Source organism: Pseudophryne corroboree, chromosome 1 (assembly GCF_028390025.1).
Source record: "Pseudophryne corroboree isolate aPseCor3 chromosome 1, aPseCor3.hap2, whole genome shotgun sequence".
NCBI classification, from domain to species: domain Eukaryota; kingdom Metazoa; phylum Chordata; class Amphibia; order Anura; family Myobatrachidae; genus Pseudophryne; species Pseudophryne corroboree.
The window spans coordinates 398,698,489-398,711,055 of NC_086444.1; the positions used below are offsets into that span (position 1 = coordinate 398,698,489).

Here is a 12,567-nt window from a genome sequence, read left to right on the forward strand (position 1 = left end):
AGACAGGGTGGTGCTTTAAATAGCCAACCAACAGGAAATCATTCCCTTGCAAAATATTAAAGCACAATTACCGGTTGCCTGATATGTTGCCATGACATTCTTTTGACGGTGGAAAGTAACAAAACGAATTATCCGAGGAACAAAAGAAATGGAGAGCAGAGGTTAGTTAATGTATGAAGGAAGAGACATGACAGGGAGGAAGAAACGTCACTACAGCAGGTTTTACCTATAATTGCAAACTACGGTTGTCCATCTGGTTCTTTAGTAATTATATTTCCATCTAACAAAATCAGTTTACTAATGCGCAAAATAGTAACGCCATAATATTACTTCAAATTAAAAAAAAACTATACTAGTATTACCTGTATGCAAACACACCCTAAATTACCAATAAATTATAGGGAAAGCCTAGTGGCTGGTGGAAGCAAAGTCTTAATGAAATTTATAACAAACCTCTATATAATTAAGAGTGTGTGTGTGTGTGTGTGTGTGTGTGTGTGTGTGTGTATGCGCGTGTGTGTGTGTGTGTGTGTGTGTGTGTGTGTGTGTGTGTGTGTTTGTGTGTGTTTGTGCGTGGATAGATAGATAGATAGATAGGTAGATAGGTAGGTTCTGTTTTTTGTTTTTTATTTCAACTGCCGCCAAGAAAAATACATTTTGCTTCAGACATTTGAGGCCTTAATATTAGCAATAAAAATCAGATATAATGTCCAGGGGGACTGCTACAATTATTGCCTGTGTTATTGACCTACTATATAAACAGAATAGCAGTGCTAACCTACATTTAATGCTAAGCAGCTCATCCATGCTGCATTCTTATTGCTAAAAGTCATCACACCAGCTGGTACAATCGATCTCAAGATGATCATGAGAAGTTAATAATTAAAAGATACAACTAGTATCATATATATCTATCACAGGACATTCCTGAAAGGAACAATCACAGCAGAAAAATATATATAATGTATATCTATCACAGGACATTCCTTAAAAGGAACACTAATCACAAAACATAAATTGAGCACAGCACAGACAAAGAAAAAACATGGGAGATGTAAAACAGATCTACTGTATTTAGTTCAGGTAGCTGTTTGCTTTGCCATACAAAAAGTTTTTTACTTCAAATACCTAATTGAACTAAGGAACAGTAAAAACATTCATAACACAGAGAAACTTAAGAAAATTTAAATTATGTGAGTAGCAGAAGCAGTGGTGCATGTATGCAGGTACGGAGTACCCTTAAGAATTTGGCAGCGGGTACGCAGTACCCACTACCACAATTATAATGTGACACAAAGCAACAAGACCATGGTGCTTGGCAGCATGACGGCTCCTCCCACTTTGTCAGGGTTACTGGGAGTGCGACAGTGGCTGTATTTTCCTGTTATAATGGAGGCATTACTATACATTGTTATGAAATTGTGGGCATTACTATATATTTCTATTATACTGGAGGTTTCACTATATATTTCTAATATACTGGAGGCATTGCTATATATTTTTAGCCTTGCCTCCAGATAAAAAAAAAAAAAAGGGGGTTGTGTCGTTTGGCCCAGCCACTAGTGTCATGTAGCCACTCCCACTAGCATGTGGCTACGCCCCCTCACAACACATGACCACGCCCATTTTTTGACACTTGGTACCACTAAGAAAATATTTCTACTTGCAGAAGTTTACATCATCCCTAAAGTACACATATACTAACTAACAAAACAAAACTACTACAGGAATTCTTACTATTATGAGTATAACACTTTCTATGGAAAACAATCCAGAACAGATTGTATTCTGTCATCCACCATGGCAGTTAATATTCCCCACCTCAACTTAAGTTGGGGAAGCTATTGCTCAAGTCCTTTGCTATCTCTGGTCATGTCCAGAGCTCGTTTGGTTGTAACATTTGATTTGGATGCCTAGAAAAACAAGTCTGCAGTTGCAAATCAAACACAGCAGGTACTCAATAGCAACTGCTAGATGACACAAAAAACACTTTAAACATATTCTGCTATAGTAACTAAAATCGTGGGAGTCATAGTAAACTCTAGTCCCAAGCAGGTGAATGAACATAACCTTATCACTTGCTTACAGGTGTCAGTACAAGAAGAGCTCTCAATTGAGAAACAGTGGGGGTAATTCCAAGTTGATCGCAGCAGGAAATTTTTTAGCAGTTGGGCAAAACCATGTGCACTGCAGGGGAGGCAGATATAACATTTGCAGAGAGTTAGATTTGGGTGGGTTATTTTGTTTCTGTGCAGGGTAAATACTGGCTGCTTTATTTTTACACTGCAATTTAGATTGCAGATTGAACTCACCACACCCAAATCTAACTCTCTCTGCACATGTTATATCTGCCATCCCTGCAGTGCACATGGTTTTGCCCAACTGCTAAAACATTTCCTGCTGCAATCAACTTGGAATTACCCCCAATATACTGAAAAACCACTGAAGCTTGCTTGGACCTTGCCTTGGAGACTATCTTGTAAGATTACTGTGTAATTCAGTATATATTCAAGTTCTATCTAACTATAATGCAGGTGTCAAGGAGATAGTATGTGGGGCACACATCTGCCAGTATGAAGTGTACAGCAACACAAATATCCAGAATTATACAGGCGGGATATCATGAAGATTGTGGCAGTGAAGTAGCATATGGAAATAGTGTGTGTGTGTGTGTGTGTGTGTGTGTGTGTGTGTGTGTGTGTGTGTGTGTGTGTGTTTTGGATAGGAGGAGGATTTACACTCGCATACAAAAAGAAATTACTATTAAAAGTAAATTAAAACATAGGAATGGCCTAAAAGGAGGAGTGCAACGTTTTTTTGGGGTTTCATTTTTTTTTTAAAAGCATTATTACTGTAATTTGAATAAAAAGAAATTGGAACATTAAGTCATACTCAAAATGTACACAAACCTACTGCGTTGATGGTGTTCAGTCATTACTACCATACTGTTCTTAATTTATCGGGGCAACATAGCCTACAAAATGGCAAAGTAGCATTAACCAGAGGGTGGCATATCAATTCCACTTGTAGACTATTCATTTGTCATCAAGGTCACTGGGAAAAGTGAACTCAATAAAGATTGACCGTTTTAGTCCAAAGGAGGTAAATTAGCAGTTCTTCCAAACCGTGCCTATTTTTTCTATGCACACTAGACTTCCTGTTCAAACTGATCAGGAAATCCAATTATCCGGAAAAAAGGAAGCCCATAATAATTGGTGGAATATCATAGATGATAAGTGATACTATATTATTATCGGGTGTTTTTTTGTTTGCTTTTCACAAATCATGTGTCACAAGTTTAGGAAAATAAGTAATTCAGCATAAACGCCATATTTCTGTTATGTTAAGAGTTCTGGTGAAAAAAAATATCCGAATTAACTAATTATTTCTGTTACATACAGAACTATGCGCTCAGTTTGAACACTATGCGCTCAGTTTGACAAAAATAAGATTTTACTCACCGGTAAATCTATTTCTCGTAGTCCGTAGTGGATGCTGGGAACTCCGTAAGGACCATGGGGAATAGACGGGCTCCGCAGGAGACTGGGCACTCTAAAAGAAAGATTAGGTACTATCTGGTGTGCACTGGCTCCTCCCTCTATGCCCCTCCTCCAGACCTCAGTTAGGATACTGTGCCCGGAAGAGCTGACACAATAAGGAAGGATTTTGAATCCCGGGTAAGACTCATACCAGCCACACCAATCACACCGTATAACTCGTGATACTATACCCAGTTAACAGTATGAAATATAACTGAGCCTCTCAACAGATGGCTCAACAATAACCCTTTAGTTAGGCAACAACTATATACAAGTATTGCAGACAATCTGCACTTGGGATGGGCGCCCTGCATCCACTACGGACTACGAGAAATAGATTAACCGGTGAGTAAAATCTTATTTTCTCTGACGTCCTAGTGGATGCTGGGAACTCCGTAAGGACCATGGGGATTATACCAAAGCTCCCAAACGGGCGGGAGAGTGCGGATGACTCTGCAGCACCGAATGAGAGAACTCAAGGTCCTCCTCAGCCAGGGTATCAAATATGTAGAATTTAGCAAACGTGTTTGCCGCTGACCAAGTTGCAGCTCGGCAAAGTTGTAAAGCCGAGACCCCTCGGGCAGCCGCCCAAGATGAGCCCACTTTCCTCGTGGAATGGGCTGTTACTGATTTAGGATGCGGCAATCCAGCCGCAGAATGCTCCAGCTGAATTGTGCTACAAATTCAGCGAGCAATAGTCTGCTTAGAAGCAGGAGCACCTATTTTGTTGGGTGCCTACAGGATAAAAAACAAGTCAGTTTTCCTGACTCCAGCCGTCCTGGAAATATAATTTTTTAAGGCCCTGACTACGTCCAGGGCCTTAAAAAGGGCTTGGAATCTTCCAAGTCCCTAGTAGCCGCAGGCACTACAATAGGTTGGTTCAAGTGAAAAGCTGATACCACCTTAGGGAGAAACTGGGGACGAGTCCTCAATTCTGCCCTATCCATATGGAAAATCAGATAAGGGCTTTTACATGACAAAGCCGCCAATTCTGACACACGCCTGGCCGAAGCCAAGGCCAATAACATGACCACTTTCCACGTGAGATATTTCAAATCCACAGTTTTAAGTGGCTCAAACCAATGTGATTTTAAGAAACTCAACACCACGTTGAGATCCCAAGGTGCCACAGAAGGCACAAAAAAGGGGCTGAATATGTAGCACTCCCTTTACAAATGTCTGAACTCCAGGCAGTGAAGCCAGATCTTTCTGGAAGAAAATCGGCAGAGTCGAAATCTGGACCTTAATGGAACCCAAAGTTAGGCCCATAGTCACTCCTGACTGTAGGAAGTGCAGAAAACGACCCAGCTGAAATTCCTCTGTTGGGGCCTTCCTGGCCTCACACCACGCAACATATTTTCGCCAAATACGGTGATAATGGTTTGCGGTTACTTCTTTCCTGGCTTTTATCAGCGTAGGAATGACTTCCTCCGGAATGCCCTTTTGCTTTAGGATCCGTAATTCAACCGCCATGCCGTCCAACGCAGCCGCGGTAAGTCTTGGAACAGACAGGGCCCCTGCTGTAGCAGATCCTGTCTGAGCGGTAGAGGCCATGGGTCCTCTGATATTATTTCTTGAAGTTCTGGGTACCAAGCTCTTCTTGGCCCATCCGGAACCACGAGTATCGTTCTTACTCCTCGTTTTTTTATTATTCTCAGTACCTTTGGTATGAGAGGCAGAGGAGGGAATACATAAACCGACTGTTACACCCACGGTGTCACTAGAGCGTCCACAGCTATTGCCTGAGGGTCCCTTGACCTGGCACAATATCTAGTTTTTTGTTTAGGCGGGACGCCATCATGTCCACCTGTGGCCTTTCCCAACGGTTTACCAACAGTTGGAAGACTTCTGGATGAAGTCCCCACTCTCCCGGGTGTCGGTCGTGTCTGCTGAGGAAGTCTGCTTCCCAGTTGTCCACTCCCGGAATGAACACTGCTGACAGTGCTAAGACGTGATTTTCCGCCCATCGGAGAATCCTTGTGGCTTCTGCCATCGCCATCCTGCTTCTTGTGCCGCCCTGTCGGTTTACATGGGCGACTGCCGTGATGTTGTCTGATTGGATCAGTACCGGCTGGTTTTGAAGCAGAGGCCTTGCCAGACTTTGGGCATTGTAAATGGCCCTCAGTTCCAGAATATTTATGTGTAGGGACGACTCCTGACTTGACCAAAGTCCTTGGAAATTTCTTCCCTGTGTGACTGCCCCCCAGCCTCGAAGGCTGGCATCCGTGGTTACCAGGACCCAGTCCTGTATGCCGAATCTGCGGCCCTTTTGAAGATGAGCACTCTGCAGCCACCACAGTAGAGATAACCCTGTCTCCAAGGACCAGGGTATCAGCCGATGCATCTGAAAATGCGATTCCGACCGCTTGTCCAAGAGGTCCCACTGAAAAGTTCTTGCATGGAACCTGCCGAATGGAATTTTGCTTCGTAAGAAACTACCATTTTTCCCAGGACTCGTGTGTAGTGATGCACCGATACCTGTTTTGGTTTCAGGAGGTCTCTGACTAGAGATGACAGCTCCTTGGCTTTCTCCTGCGGGAGAAACACTTTTTTCTGTACTGTGTCCAGAACCATCCCCAGGAACAGCAGGCGTGTGGTAGGAACCAGCTGTGACTTTGGAATGTATAGAATCCATCCGTGCTGTTGTAGCACTTCCCGAGATAGTGCTACTCCGACCAACAACTGCTCCATGGACCTCACCTTTATAAGGAGATCGTCCAAGTACGGGATAATTAAAAACTCCCTTTTTTCGAAGGAGTATCATCATTTCTGCCATTACCTTGGTAAAGACCCTCGGTGCCGTGGACAGTCCAAACGGCAGTGTTTGGAATTGGTAATGGCAATCCTGTACCACAAATCTGAGGTACTCCTGGTGAGGATGGTAAATGGGGACATGTAGGTAAGAATCCTTGATGTCCAGGGATACCATGTAATCCCCCTCCTCCAGGCTTGCAATAACCGCCCTGAGCGATTCCATCTTGAACTTGAATTTTTTTATGTATGTGTTCAAGGACTTCAAATTTAAAATGGGTCTCACCGAACCGTCCAGTTTCGGTACCACACACAGTGTGGAATAGTAACCCCGGCCTTGTTGAAGTAGGGGCACCTTGACTATCACCTGCTGGGAATACAGCTTGTGAATTGCCTCTAGCACAGCCTCCCTGCCTGAGGGAGTTGTCGGCAAGGCAGATTTGAGGAAACGGCGGGGGGGAGACGCCTCGAATTCCAGCCTGTACCCCTGAGATACTACTTGAAGGATCCAGGGATCCACCTGTGAGCGAGCCCACTGATCGCTGAAATTTTTGAGGCGGCCCCCCACCGTACCTGGCTACGCCTGTGGAGCCCCCGCGTCATGCGGTGGACTCAGAGGAAGCGGGGGAAGAATTTTGATTCTGGGAACTGGCTGACTGGCGCAGCTTTTTCCCTCTTCCCTCGTCTCTGTGCAGAAAGGAAGCGCCTTTGACCCGCTTGCTTTTCTGAAGCCGAAAGGACTGTACCTGATAATACAGTGCTTTCTTAGGCTGTGAGGAAACCTGAGGTAAAAAAATTTCTTCCCAGCTGTTGCTGTGGATACGAGGTCCCAGAGACCATCCCCAAACAATTCCTCACCCTTATAAGGCTCTATGTGCCTTTTAAAGTCAGCATCACCTGTCCAGTGTCGGGTCTCTAATACCCTCCTGACAGAATGGACATTACATTAATTCTGGATGCCAGCCGGCAAAATATCCCTCTGTGCATCCCTCATATATAAGACGACGTCTTATGTTCGCAAAATAGTATCCCTGTTTGACAGGGTTACAGACCACGCTGCAGCAGCACTATCTGCAGGTCTCAGTCTAGTACCTGAGTGTGTAAATACAGACTTCAGGATAGCCTCCTGCTTTTTATCAGCAGGTACCTTCAAAGTGGCCGTATCCTAAGACGGCAGTGCCACCTTTTTTGACAAACGTGTGAGCGCCTTATCCACCCTAGGGGATATCTCCCAGCGTAACTTATCCTCTGGCGGGAAAAGGTACGCCATCAGTAACTTTTTAGAAATTACCAGTTTCTTATCGGGGGAACCCACGCTTTTTCACACTTCATTCACTCATTTGATGGGGGAACAAAACACTGCCTGCTTTTTCTCCCCAAACATAAAACCCTTTTATTTTAGTGGTACTTGGGTTAATGTCAGAAATGTGTAACACATTTTTTATTGCCGGGATCATGTAACGGATGTTCCTAGTGGATTGTGTATATATCTCAACCTCGTCGACACTGGAGACAGACTCCGTGTCGACATCTGTGTCTGCCATCTGAGGGAGCGGGCGTTTTTGAGCCCCTGATGGCCTTTAAGACGCCTGGGCAGGCGCGGGCTGAGAAGCCGGCTGTCCCATAGCTGTTGCGTCATCCAGCCTTTTATTTAAGGAGTTGACACTGTCGGTTAATACCTTCCACCTATCCATCCACTCTGGTGTCGGCCCACAGGGGGCGACATCCCATTTATCGGCATCTGCTCCGCCTCCACATAAGCCTCATCATCAAACATGTCGACACAGCCGTACCGACACACCGCACACACACAGGGAATGCTCTGACTGAGGACAGGACCCCACACAGCCCTTTGGGGAGACAGAGAGAGAGTATGCCAGCACACACCAGAGCGCTATATAATGTAGGGATAAACACTATCACTGAGTGAATTTTCCCCAATAGCTGTTTGTATAAACAATATTGCGCCTAAATTTAGTCCCCCCCCTCTCTTTTTAACCCTTTGAGCCTGAAAACTACAGGGGAGAGCCTGGGGAGCTGTCTTCCAGTTACACTGTGAAGAGAAAATGGCGCCAGTGTGCCGAGGGAGATAGCTCCGCCCCTTTTTCACGGACTTTTCTCCCGCTTTTTTATGGATTCTGGCAGGGGTAATTATCACATATATAGCCTCTGGGGCTATATATTGTGATTATTTTGCCAGCCAAGGTGTTTTTATTGCTGCTCAGGGCGCCACCCCCCCCCCCCCCCCCCAGCGCCCTGCACCCTCAGTGACCGGAGTGTGAAGTGTGTATGAGGAGCAATGGCGCACAGCTGCAGTGCTGTTCGCTACCTTGGTGAAGGCTGAAGTCTTCTGCCGCCGATTTTCCGGACCATCTTCATGCTTCTGGCTCTGTAAGGGGGACGGCGGCGCGGCTCCGGGAACGAACACCAAGGACGGGCCTGCGGTCGATCCCTCTGGAGCTAATGGTGTCCAGTAGCCTAAGAAGCCCAAGCTAGCTGCAAGCAGGTAGGTTCGCTTCTTCTCCCCTTAGTCCCTCGCTGCAGTGAGTCTGTTGCCAGCAGATCTCACTGTAAAATAAAAAACCTAAATATACTTTCTTTCTAGGAGCTCAGGAGAGCCCCTAGTGTGCATCCAGCTCGGCCGGGCACAGAAATCTAACTGAGGTCTGGAGGAGGGGCATAGAGGGAGGAGCCAGTGCACACCAGATAGTACCTAATCTTTCTTTTAGAGTGCCCAGTCTTCTGCGGAGCCCGTCTATTCCCCATGGTCCTTACGGAGTTCCCAGCATCCACTAGGACGTCAGAGAAATAAGAATGCATAAAACCAAAGTGAGGGTAAGATTTTCCTGAGCACCGATTCATTGTGAAGGTGAACGTCAGTATGTGCAGCATGACATTAAAGTAACATAACTAAAAACTTCCAAGGGCACCCGTAAGTAATGGGCACCTGACAAGAGATATTGGGGTCTATTTACTAAGCCTTGAATGGAGAGAAAGTCAACGGAGACAAAGTACCAGCCAATCAGCTCTTAACTGTCATTTTTCAAACACAGCCCGTGGAATGGCAGTTAGGAGCCAAATGGCTGGTACTTTATCTCCGTTGACTTTTATCTCTATCCAAGGATTAGTAAATGGACCCCACTGAATTGTTTTGCTTCTGGGCACCAGCTTCTGAGGTGACTAGCAGAAATCTGCAAAAACTCTGCCTTTTTGCTGCTCAAAACTTTGCACGGGTTTAGACACGACCAGCATCCGAAGCAATAGAAGCCAGCAACACTCGCAATACAATTGAATAACGCCGGCCGGGTGCCCATTACTTAGACGTGCACAAAAACAATTACATTCTCCACAATAAGAGTTGTGGTATAACCGGTCGAGTGTCTAGGTCGACAACAAATGGTTGACACAAACAAAAGGTCAACCTAAGAATTTTTTAGAATTTTTGGGTGTAACTCGCAGTAACTCTTGTGGCGCCACCTACATATGAAAATTTAATGGGCGATTCCATTTCCAGCAATGTACAGACAAAGTGTGCAACTACTCACAACACTGAAAAGTAACGTAGAAGAACAGTGCTCATTTCCCTATGCATCCCTATGGCGGCACAAGCCAAAATAAGCGATGTTGTGACAGCACGTCGCCCCCAACTGAATCTCCCCCTTAGCTGGGAAATTAAGTCTTCCTTTTAACATCCAATATTTATCATTGACATCTACCTTTCTCTAATCCCTATCATGTGATGATACATTTTCTTGGCAAATATCTTCTCCTTATACAAAAAGCGAGCTTGGGGTATTTCACCTGAATTGGCTTGATCACAAAAACAGAAACTGTTATGAACAATACAATCACTAATCTGAAGCCAAATAATTTCACTCAGCTATCAGGATCGCTCATAATACCACAGTTATAGAAGACGATACCCTTCTCACAAAAGTGTTTATATATTCCTTAAAAACTTTGCATGCATGCTATTAATTCCTCAATAAATCCTATTAGATTATCAATTTACCAACAAATTCCACTATAGTGTAAGCCAAACACGTTCATACTTTTTTGGACTTGTCACTTGTTTAGAAACAGTGGCAGAGTTTGTATTCCCAACACAGTAAATTAAAAAGTATAGCTTTGCGCAGCAGACTGTATAACGTGTGGTCAAAGCGATACAGCTATTACAGAAATAAATCGCAGAGATCGATTGCTCTAATAAAACTATCCAAATAACTGCAAACCTCCTTTTCCAAACACTCAGGGAACCATTTATTTATAGCCATAAATATAAAAGTATACGATTCATTTTAGCTCTATGGCATTGCTGGGACAGAATCCAAATGAAATAAGTTAACAAGCCTATTCTTGACCAAATTTTCCTTGGAATCTGCAATAGCAGCTACAATAAAGCACAAAGTTTATATAGTCAGAAACAAGTCATTCGTGATTATGCAGAATAAAAGCAAATTAAAAAGCCAGACATGCTAAAATATATAAGCTGAATATCTCACTATCACAGTCTTCAGCTATTATTGTAGACATTTACACAAGAGGAGCTGGCAAACAGCAAGAACATTTTTTTTCACCCTGATCAGTGAGGCCACTGCGTTTGCTAAACCTACAGCAAGTGGATTTGTAACTGCAAAATCATATCTGTGAATTAATTTGTATGTTATTATATACTATACGAACACAATCTAACATTGCACTAACATTCCATTAATCACCAGTAAACTGTCCAGCCTGCATATACAGGTTATATCCTTTTTTATACCCCTTTCACACCGCAGCTATAACCCGGTAAATTGCAGTTTTTTAAGCCTTCCAAAACGGTTCTAGCTGCGGTGTGAAAGGGCCACTTTGAATTTACTGGTTACAGATTACTGGTATTTTAAAACGGTTAAAAAGCAGGGTCCTACACGGTTCAGACCCGTTTCATTGTGCAAGAAGGTGATAGGCTGTCTCCATGCATGATGTCACCAGGCAGAAGCAGGAAATAAACTGGAGGAAACACATGAGAGTGAAGAAGCATTTTATTATACAGAATACAGTTTAAAATGGCACATTGGAGTGATGAGGTGGTTAGGGAGCTCAGTGGCAAATGCAGGATTTGCATGGGGGGGGGGGGGTGTTTCCAGAACTGGGTGGAGCCAATCACAGGGGTGGGGACTGAGGTGACCCAGTATATGCTGGGTCCATAAAACTAGTGTGTCTGTGTATATAATATATATATATATATATATATATACATATCTACACATATATATATATACCGTGTATGTATATATATATATATATATATATATATATATATATACACACACACATATACACAGCATATTAAACATGCATATATATATATATATATATATACACACACACACACACACACATACAGTACACGTATATATACACATGTATATATAGTGTGTGTGTGTGTGTGTGTGTGTGTGTATGTACATGTGTATATATGTATATATGTATGCACATGGATATATATGTACTATAATTAAAATAAAGTACGGTAAACTTTTATTGCACTTACAAGTGCCACCAGGAAGACAGCAGGCTGCAGAGGACGCTAGACAGCCATTAATAATACTCATGCAGCTAAAATAAAAATAAAAAATAAAAATTTTTTATTTATTTTTTTAGTGGAGGGGGGTTTCTGGGTGCTCGGAAACCCCCCTGGGTGCGCCACTGGAGCTGCTTAGGATGAGAGGGGATGAAGAAATTGCTAGACAAATCACTGGGACAGTGAACGATGCAGTAATCTACAAAAACATGGTAAAGATGCTTGAAGCTGCCGGGTTCCATCGTACGACTAGCCAAATTATTAATAATTAATTAATAATTATTATTAATGTGTGGGCCAGAAAAGTCCATTTAAAATGACAACCACTGTTTTCTATGGGAGAAACGGGTTCAGTGTGAAAGGTACCAAAACGGTAATGAAACGGTAATATACCAGTGACAACATGCAATGTGAAGGGGGTTTAACTGCTCAGACCCGTTTAAAGAACCGTTTCAAAAGCAGGGTTTGCGATGTGAAAGCAGCATTAGACTGCATTTATTGCTTATAGTATACGGTATAATACCTGTATCATTCAAACTCACAATAGAGCTACTATGTGTATATACAAACACATACTTGCAAATCGTTTCAGAAATTTTACTTTAGCAATGTAACATTATTAATAAACGTAATCCTCTTATTCAGATAAGCCTTCTATAATCACAACGGTATTTAATGCCAATAATGCTACTGAACTATTATACTGCCAAA

General features: G+C 43.1%; 1 protein-coding gene across 4 annotated transcripts in view; it reads right to left on the reverse strand.

The window, feature by feature from the left end:
- GRK3 (G protein-coupled receptor kinase 3) overlaps positions 1–12,567 on the reverse strand; it is a 556,585-nt gene that overhangs the window by 323,189 nt on the left and 220,829 nt on the right. The gene's annotated exons all lie outside the window — the stretch shown is intronic.